Source organism: Elephantulus edwardii, unplaced genomic scaffold, assembly GCF_000299155.1.
Source record: "Elephantulus edwardii isolate Elephantulus edwardi_28Jun2011 unplaced genomic scaffold, EleEdw1.0 scaffold00145, whole genome shotgun sequence".
Taxonomy (NCBI): Eukaryota; Metazoa; Chordata; class Mammalia; order Macroscelidea; family Macroscelididae; genus Elephantulus; species Elephantulus edwardii.
Genome location: NW_006399895.1, coordinates 2,501,742 through 2,510,979, shown reverse-complemented (window position 1 = coordinate 2,510,979; position 9,238 = coordinate 2,501,742). Strand labels below are relative to the sequence as shown.

General features: G+C 42.7%; 1 pseudogene; it reads left to right on the top strand.

The window, feature by feature from the left end:
* The first annotated feature begins 871 nt into the window (after positions 1–871).
* LOC102844671 lies at positions 872–1,398 on the top strand (annotated as a pseudogene).
* Positions 1,399–9,238: the final 7,840 nt, after the last annotated feature.

Below are 9,238 nucleotides of genomic sequence, written 5' to 3'. Positions count from 1 at the left end.
TCTTTTTTTTTCACCAACCTTATGTCTATTTCTATCCTCAGCTTCTAATATATCTATTTATGTAACTATGTCCACTAACGCTCTGGTGGCTTAGTCGTTAGGGAGTTATACTGCTAACTCAAAGACAGCAACACTGTTTAGAGTTCAAATCCACCATGTCCAAGGAGAACTCTGGCTGAACCTTTTCCAAGACACATCTGTTTGTTCTTTTGGCAGTTTAGAGGGGGAAATATAGGCAACCTCTTCCTATGCAATCTACAGCCTCTGAAAACCTGCAGGAGGATCAGCTGTGAGTTGGTTCTGACTCAGGGGGGATGAGAGTGAGTGACTAATTGTATCTATGTCTGTGTATCTATCTATATTACTGTATATGTATGTGAATATATTTAGAAGTGATGCATTTAAATTGTGATGTTGGTGAAGAATGTTTAACATAGCACAGACTGCCAGGAAAATGAATAAATCTATTTTAGAAGAAATACAACCAGAATATTCCTTAGGATGAGGGAGTGGAGGCCAAATCTGGATTTTTTAAAAAAACAAGCAAACAACAGAACACCAAAAACCAAGTCATGAACAACAACCAATCAGTAAGAAAGGACATCATAACTGGTAAAAAAGGAGAGTCAATTAAAATGAGGGAAACCCTCTGTGTGATAGATTGACATAATAGCTACAGCAATGGACTCAAACATACAGTCAATGAAGATGTCACAGGACCGAGTCCTGTTTCGTTGTTATGCTTAAGGTTACCATGAGTCTCAATATCAAGAAAACAAAGGTCTTCATCACAGAACCACCAGTCAATATTATGGTAGATGGAGAAAGGATTGAAGGTGCCAATTATTTCATCTGCATGGTTCAAAAGGATCAAGGCAAAAAAGAGAACCCCATGTGGGAGGTGTGCATCCGCAAGCTCTGCCTCAACATCTGTGTAGGCGAAAGTGGAGACAGGCTGACCTGGGCTGCCAAGGTGTTGGAGCAGCTCACAGGCCAGACTCCTGTGTTCTCTCCAAAGCTAGATACACCGTCAGATCCTTTGGCATTAGGAGAAATGAAAAAATTGCTGTCCACTGCACAGTCCGAGGGGCCAAGGCAGAGAAAATCTTGGAGAAAGGTCTAAAGGTGCGGGAATATGAGTTAAGAAAAAATAACTTCTCAGATACTGGAAACTTTGGTTATGGGATCCAGGAGCACATTGATCTTGGGATCAAATATGACCCCAGTATCGGTATCTACAGACTGGACTTCTATGTGGTGCTGGGTAGGCCAGGTTTCAGCATCGCAGACAAGAAGCACAGGACAGGCTGCATTGGGACCAAACACAGAATCAGCAAAGAAGAGGCCATGTGCTGGTTCCAGCAGAAGTATGACAGGATCATCCTTCCTGGCAAATAAATTCCCGTTTCTATCCAAAAGGCCAATAAAATGTTTTCACGAAGTGTAAAAAAAAAAAAAAGTCAATATCCTTGGTACCAGCAGTCAGGAGACATATCGCATTGGGCAAGTCTGCTGGCAGGGACCTCTCCAAAATGCTGAAGAGCAATGATGTCAGTTTGAAGACGGAGGCCATGGTCTTCTCAATCACCTGTTCTCCATCAGAGAATTAGCCAATAATAAGGACGACAGAAGAAGAATTGATGTGTTTGCCTTGTGGTGCTGAAGAAGAGTGATGAATAGCCTATGGACTGCCAAAGGAATAAACATGTATGTCTTAGAAAAGGTTCAGCCAGAGTGCTCCTTTGACATGTAGCTGTTACGTTGTTGTTATGTGCTGTCAAGTTGCCTTTGACCCATAATGACCCTGTGTACAGCAGCTCTGAAGCCTGCCCTGTCCTGAATCAATCTCACTAATTTCGACACACCAACCTTCATTGCCCCAGTCACTGTATCAGTTCATCTCTTTTGGGGTCTTCCTCTCCTGCACTGTCCCTCCACTGTTTCGAGCATGATGTTCTTCTCCAAGAACTTGTCTCTCCTGGTCAGGTGCCCACATTATGTAAGACAGAGCTTCAAAATCCTAGCCTCCAAAAAGAGACTCAGTTTTACCCTAAGACAGACCCATTTGTTTTCTTGGCAGTCCATGATATGTTCAAGACTATTCTCCAGCACCACAACTCAAAGGCTTTGATTCCTCTTCTGTCATCCTTAGTCACTGTCTAACTCTCTGAAGCATTACAAGTAATTGCAAAGACTATGGCCTGGATTCGGCGCACCTTAGTCTCTAGACTGACATCGTTGTTTTTTAGTGCTCTGGAGAGGTCTCTGACAGCAGATTTTCCCAGTATAATTCGTCTTTTGATTTCCTGGCTGCTGGTGTTAAGAGTGTTGATTGTGGAGCCGAGCAAGCTGTAATAGTTAACAACCTCAATCTCTTCTCCATCTCTTCTCTCATGATGCTGTCAATTTGCCCAATGGTGAGAATTTTTGTCTTCTTGATGTTAAGCTTCAATCCATACTGACATGTAGCTAAGCAAGTCTCTTCCTTGGTAAGGGACATCATGCTTGGAAAGATAGCAAAGGAGAGGTAGACCCCAATGAGATGGCTTGACACGGTGACTTCAGGAACAGACTCGAGTCTATCAGAGATGATGAGGACGGCACAGGATAGGGCAGGTTTCAGGTCAGCTGTTTATAGGGTCACTATGAGTTCTACTCACCTTGACAGTACCTAACAACAGCAGCAGTGGTACATAGTATTCCACTGTTTGTAGGTACAGAAACCAGTTTCTTCATCCATTCATTTCCTGATGAGAACCTAAGTTGTGTCCATCTCTTCGCTATTGTAAGTAAGGCTATGATAAACATACAGGTGCACATACAAATTTATGCTGCCCTTCTTATTTCTTGAGGTTATATACCTAGTAGTGGAATTGCTGGATCAAACAGGATTTCCTTCTTCAACTTTTTAACAAAGCACCAATTGCTTTCAGTAGTTAGTTGCACCATTTTACATTCCTACCATAAATGTATGAATCCCAAACTACGCACACCCTTGCCAACATTCTTGGATGGTTCCCAGGAATGGGAAGGAAGATAGAGGGCAGGAAAAAGTACAATATAGATAACAGACACTAAGATGAGTGAGGTAAAGGCGATATACAATAAACAGATGGTGAGACGTGGTGGGTATTTAAACTAACGGTACAAAATGCATCACGTTCAGGTCTTTCATTCATAGGGTCATTATGAATCGCCGACGACTCAACGGCACTTAACAACAACAACAACAATATAAATATAACTGAAAGAAAAACTTTCAGTGCAAATGCTGAAAAAACTTTCAACTCAAATATCAATACAAAGAAGTAAAACAAGCATGCACACACACATATACACATGAGGAACTCCGGAGGAGGCCTTGGTGGCACGGAACTGGATGCCCGACCCAAAGGCAGGCATTCAAATCTTCAAATCTATCAACTGCTCCATGAAAGAAGGATAGACAGTCTCCTCCCGTGTGATTTACAACCTCTGAAAACTTGCTGGAGGGTCAGCTACAAGTCGTACAACTCAGTTCCAGCTTGACAGCAAATAGTAACAACAACAATTTCACACACACACACACATCCCAAGACCACAGAGCAGTTTATCATCTTGGATTCAAACTTAGTCTGTTCCCAGTAGAACCTGTCTGAACTAAGGACCATTCGTGACTTTGAACACACAGTCTGTTTAGTATTGCCATGCGCTAGCCCTTCAGTTGTGTCTCCTCTGCTCTGGCCATATAAGCCTCCTTCTTCCAAGGTTGTTATCCAAAATTACCTAGAAGACGCTGGGCATTTATTTGAATCCCCAGCCAGGGCTGGATTTGGCTGATAATCCTTGAATGTGGTCCTCGGGGTTAATGATCTCTACGGGGATTTCACCCTTGACTTTTCGTGCTGCCTGATTCTATTCAGAGCTGAGACACGTTGGTACCGACAGCTGGTCTTCATTCTCTGGGTGCTGACAGGGAGACGATGAGTCAAATTGGCCCTGCTTTATGAAATGAAGCCCTAGAAGGGAATTATCATCAGACTCCTTGGTGAGGGAGGCGAACAACGAGGGGACTTAAAGTTGTCGCTCTGGTTGGCAAGCAGCCTCCTTGGGTTTTTCTTCCTCTTTATGCCATCAGGGAAAAACAAACAAAGTAGGTGACTGGTAAATGGGAGCAAGGTAGAAAATGCTTGAGCCCTGAACTTTTTGTCTGTAAAAACTCTTACAGCCTCAGCATTCCGTTAACTCCTCACAACATCTTATGGGTGGGTATTCCTAAACACTCAGTTACTATCCAAAGGTTAGTGGTTCAAATCCACCTGGTCAAGTCTCAAAGGCAAGGCCTGGAAATCTATATCAGAAATTCACAGCCATGAAAACCTGTGGAGTGCAATTCTGTGCTGGGACACAGGGAGTTGTTAGGAGTTGGGACAGCAACTGGTGACTCTCCATTTCACAGTCAGATAATTGAGTGCATGATGCAAACAGTTAAACACTCACCTGTTGCCACTGTGCCGTCAAATCAGGCTTTACGCTTTTCATTATAATGTGAGTGATGGCTCACAAAACATTAGCTTTTCATTCAATCATTCATACACATTCTGCTTTATGACATTAATTACAACACCCACAATGTCTGATCATCCCTTTACTCCACATTGCTTTTCCCTCAAGATATTGAATAAGGATTTATTATCTGTTACTTTTTACTGCCCTCTCCCTCCCTTCCCATCCTTGGTAATCATCCAAAACGGATGCTATGAGTGTGTAAATCTTTCTTTAGCTTTTAATAATAGTGCGTATGTAATATTTGTCCTTCTGAGTTTGAGTTATGCCACTCAGCCTAATGTCCTCTAGATTCATCCAAGTTACGCTGTGTTTACGAGATGCTTTATTGGGCTTAGTGTTGCACAGCACTCCACTGCATGAGAATATGCCACAGTTGTGTTAATACCAAGTCAATTTTGACTCCTAGTGATCCCATCTGACAGAGTAGAACTTTTCCAAAAGGTCTCCTAGGATGCAATCCTTACAGGATATAATCTCCAGCTGTCAGAATATCAGGAGCACTGGGAAAATCTTCAGTCAGAGACCTCTCCAAATTACTGAGGAGCAATGATGCTAGTTTGAGGACTAAGGTGCACCTGATTTAGACCATCGTCTTTTTCAATCACTTGCTATACATCTGAAAGCTGAACAATGAATAAGGTTGACAGAAAAAGAATGGATGCCTTTGAGGTCTGGTGTTGGAGGAGAGTACTGATACCTCATGGATTGCCAAAAGAATAATGTATTTTGGAGAAGGTGCAGTTAGAGTGCTCCGTGGAGTCAAGGATGACAAAGCTTTGTCTTGCATACTTTGGGCATGTTTCTAGGAGAGGCTCTTCCTTGGAGACATATCATGCTTGGGAAGCTGGAGGGACAGCAAAGGAGAGGAAGACCCTCGACCAAGTGGACTGACATAGTGACTGTAGCAATGGACTTGAGGGTGTCTGGGATTGTGAGGATGGCTCAGGACAGGGTTCAGATCTGTGGCTACTAACATCGTTATGAGTCGTGCTCAACTTGACAGCGCCTAACGATGACAACAACTACAATAACAACAACAATCTTTACAGGAGCAGGTTACCAAGTGACTCTTTCCATTGAGATACCAGGTGGGTTTGTACACAAGTGCTTAACACTTGTGCCAACCAACCAGCGATGACCTGGCAGACAGGCTTGCAAATCAGCTTCTGAAAGCTCAGAGCCTTGAACACTGTAAGGAGGGGTCCTCTCTTTTGCACTTGAGGTCACCATGGGCAGGAATGACGGCAACCATCACTTACAATCGTGCATCTTATTCAAGACCACACTCATCTTTCCAACTCCAAAATCAGCCTCCTCTCCACATTGTTGGAATCTCTCTTCAGAGACCCCGTCTATCTGCCTTGGCTTTACCTGGAGACTCGGGGGAGGAAATGGAATCATTGTCAAGACACCTTCTCTCACACTTATGCTAGGAAGTCCTGGTGGTGTAGTCCATATGGAGTTGCACTGTTAACCCCAAAACCCCTCTTCTCTGGCAACCGTAATCCATTAGTGGCTCCTTGGGAGAAATATGAGTGTAAAACTGTTCCACAAAGTTTCCAAGGCTAGAATCTTTATGTCAAACCTTTCTCCTACAGGAAAAAATAAATACATTTTTTAAAAGGTCCATTGCATGTTTGAACTGGCAATCTTTTTGTTGGCAGTGGAGTTCTTTAACCACTAAGCCACCAGTGCTTCTCTCATTCATGCTTTTGGCCCAGAGAGGTAAAATAACGATTCCGTGTAACAGGCTGGTAAAGAGAGTTTGGTGCTCTACTTTTTTTCTGACTCCAAATCTTCAACCACAAAGCCCTACAGCTGGTTGTTGTTAACTGTTGAAGAAAATCTTATCCTATAAAATCTACAAAAGCCCAGAAGCTGGGCACAGGTGAAACCTGTTGGAGCAGGGACAATTCCATTTTTCCTCCCTCTGCATGTAAGGAAGAATAAAACAGCTCTGGTGACATAGTCCATAGGGAGCTGCACAGCTAACCCAGGGGCCAAGCCTTTTTGGAGTTCAAATCCACCAACATTTCCATGGGAGAAAGATGAGCAATCTCTTCCAGCCTCAGAAACTCATTGGGGGGTCAGCTATGAGTCTGTTCCTACTTAAAGGAGTGAGTGCGGAAAACCAGCACTTGGGTTATCAGCTGCTTGCTTTGGGATTCTTAGAGCTGAAGTTGGTGCATGTTTCTTTCCTTGTAGAGATTGTGTGGTTGCAGCGAGACTCAGGTCAAATCCCACCCACGCTGCCTATCAACTCTGCTGCTCATGTGGGTTGAGGATTAGTCCAGACAAGGCACCTCACCTGCAGACGAGAATGTTTCCAGGCAGAACTTCGGGAGGTTTTCCTGCAGCATATCCTGTAATTAAGAGATTAAACCGCTTTTAGAAGATGGAAAACCATTCTCTATTCAGTCAAAGCCATTGATCTGATCTTTGGTATAGCAATGATACTATCTTAGAACTGTGTGTTCGTTAAAAAAGAAATCACTTAGACACCTTCTTTCATATATTTAACACTTTGGCCTAAGTTCACTTCAGTGACCAGAGGTACAGAATAGTTCTCAAAATCTGAATCAATTTAGCGGGTTGCTGTGGGATTGATTCTGACCAAGGGTGTACAAAGTAGAACTGTGCCCCATAGGGTTTCCAAAGCTGTGAGTTTCAGGAACTGATTGCCATGCCTTTCTTCTGAGGCACCCCTGGGTAGGTTCAAACCACCAACCTTTCTGTTAACAGGCAAGGGTTTATCTTTTTTCTCTACCCAGGGACTCCTCGCAGAACTACTGTCACAGGTGCACTGGAAACTCTGATCTAAATGTGGTCTAAATGCAGTCACTCTGCTTCCCCAATTCTCCCATCTACTCTCGAGAAGGAACTTTGGTGGCTTTAGTGGTAACGAGTTGTGCCGCAAACCCAAAGGCACATGGTTCAAATCCACCAGCTGCTCTGGAGGAGAAAGATGGATAATCTCCTCCCAATGTGATTGACTGTTTCTGAAAATTTACTGGAGGGTCAGCTATGAGTAAGTTTAGACTTGATGGAGCACAACAATAACAACCCTCTAGAATGCTCTTTCCTTTGCTTATGGGCTCTGTAACTCAAGGGTTAAAGCTCGGGCTTTAAGTCAGACAGACCTAAAACAGTGGTTCTCACACTAGCTTCCTCTTAGAATGATCTGGAGGAATCTGAAAAATATAGCTAGCTAGCTAGATGACTATATAGATACAGAGATAAGAGATGAAAGACAATAGATAGAGGATAAGATAGATATCTGATAGCTAGATAAGACAGATGACAGACAAGATAGGTAGGTAGATAAATGTGTGTGTGTGTGAGAGAGAGAGAGAGAGAGGGGCACCCTAGCCCTACCCCAGACCAATAAAATAAAACTCCCTGGGGTTGGAATCCAGGCGTCAGTATTTCTTCAAACTCCCCTGGTAATTGCAACCTGCAGCCATGCTTCAAAACGAGCAGCCTAGAATGAGTTATTTGACTTGCTTCGTCTCAGTTTGCTCTTGTGTAAACAGGGGAAAATAATTTCTATTCTTATGACTTTTTTTTAAAAGATTAAATGACTGTGTATGAAACAAGCTTAACAGAGGGCTTGGCATTTAATAATCTCTCTTTAAGAATAATGTTTTCTTTTCAGTCTTGTACTTGTCTCAAAGTCTTCCTTGGGACATATTTCCCAAGTAATGGTGATTTCTTCTTTGCCTGTCCCATGTGCCTTTAAGTAGATTCATGGTGACTCCAAGAGTGTGTCAGTACACTTGCGTTCTAGTGTCTGTCATTTGGTAATCTCTCAGTATAATAGCTATTTTTGTTATTGCTAGTCTTGTATCTTTCACAAACTGTTTGCTGGCACATATTGCTAAAGTAATAGAGTGAATTCCTCTCTATCAGCACCAGTTGGCCGTGAATGGATTCATGGCTACCCCGTGTCAAAATAAAACTCTGCTCTACGGAGACTCTCAGTGAGAAGGATTGACACGGTGACCGTAAAAATTGGCTCATGTGTGTCAGAGATGGTGAGGATGGCACAGGATTCAAAACCATTGTTCACAGGCCAGGGTTCAGTGCAGTTGTTCATAGGGTCACTATGGGTCATAACTGACTCAACAAACATCAAACAAAAACAACAACTATTGAGTTTATAGTGGCAGATTTTTCAGAAGAAGGCCTCCCGGCCTTCAGAGAAATTCTTCTCCAGACATTATCTAGTACATTTTGTTAACTAATTAATTAATTAGTGAATTAGTTAATTAATTAAACAAATATTTAATGCCATATGCTTCTGTATTAAGTACTATAGGGAAGAGGGCTTAAAATTAGATAAGGCAAAGCTTCTAATCTCTATGAGCTCAGCATGCAAGGGGGAGAAGTGATGTAATGGACAAGGCTCTCCCCAAGGGCACATCATGGGGAGACATCTAGCCACATTATGCAATGAAAAAAAAATGCGTTCTGATTGGGGGATGCTTGGGATGTCTTAGTGGAAGTCAAGCTTGAACTAGCTAGACTTTGCAGAATGAGTCTGAGAAGGACAGTGCAGAACTGGTCAGAGAGCATCAGGCAGAAAGAACAGCTTTGGCCAAGACAAAGGGAATGGAGAGCATTGTATTTGTTTCCAGAGCTAAAGAACATTTATGAAGTTCCCAGAAATACAAGGCTAAGAAGTTGGGAT